This window comes from Wasmannia auropunctata, unplaced genomic scaffold (assembly GCF_000956235.1).
Source record: "Wasmannia auropunctata unplaced genomic scaffold, wasmannia.A_1.0 LD336076.1, whole genome shotgun sequence".
Classification (NCBI taxonomy): domain Eukaryota; kingdom Metazoa; phylum Arthropoda; class Insecta; order Hymenoptera; family Formicidae; genus Wasmannia; species Wasmannia auropunctata.
In genome coordinates, this window is record NW_012026814.1 from 7,400,497 (window position 1) to 7,401,681 (window position 1,185).

Genomic DNA, 1,185 nt, shown 5'->3' on the forward strand with positions numbered 1-1,185 from the left:
CGCCAGTTCTGGGACACCCTGTATATTATGTTATTAAATATACATATATTAGAAACCTATAAAAAAAAGTATTGCAACCAATGTGTCCACGACTGTACTTACTGATTATACTGTAATCCTACGTTTATACGTCTACGTCTCTATGTAAATCGCGTTTGAATATTAGATTTTTAAATTAATTTTTAAACAAAACTGTACTGTTTAAATATTCTATTTATTTATCTCAGATTCCAATTTTGGGAGTTATTATATCTTTAAGGTATTTCATAGTTGGGAAATCTCATAATGCTGCGCGCTGTTATTTATTTTATTATGTGTATTATAGCTTTTTATTATACATACTAGAAATAAAACCGCATGTTTAGTGTTTACCTAGGCGCAATATACCTGTACTGTTCTTTTCAAAATCATTATAAACAGAGAAAAAGGATTTCTTTCAGAGCAATTAATATATTTAACTTAATCACAATTAACCTGCAGTAGGTACACTTTGTATCGGCACCTTTGATCTCCTTTTGCGGATCATGTATATATGTATGTACGTGAGCATCCATGTTAAATCCAGGACCGAATTGAGAAAAGTGCCTCATAAGTAATAAAAACAGATATATAAGTAATAATATGGATTCGATACAGTAAATCAATGTGTAAATCGAATAAAACGTTTTATTAGTAACAATTATTCGTAGGAGTAATCACTAAAGAAAATTTCTGATGTAATTGCTTATTATAAATTGTCTGCACATACGTATACCCGGGAAAAAAAGTTCCATATATAATTATATATAATTATATGCAAAATATGTTCATGTATGTTTTTTTTTGTAAAATTATTCTTTAATACAAAATTAATAATAATAAGAAGGAAACATAAAAAATAATTAAAAAATTAATTATTTCATTGTTTTTTTTACAAAAAATCAAGTTTGAAGAAAAGAAAAATTGCTCATATATAATCATTTACAAGTGATTAAAAATATACATATATAATTATATATGAACAATTTTTCTTTTCTTCAAACTTGATTTTTTGTAAAAAAAAACAATGTAATAATTAATTTTTTAATTATTTTTTATGTTTCCTTCTTATTATTATCAATTTTGTATTAAAGAATAATTTTACAAAGAAAAGAAACATATATGGACATATTTTGCATATAATTATATATAATTATATATGGAACT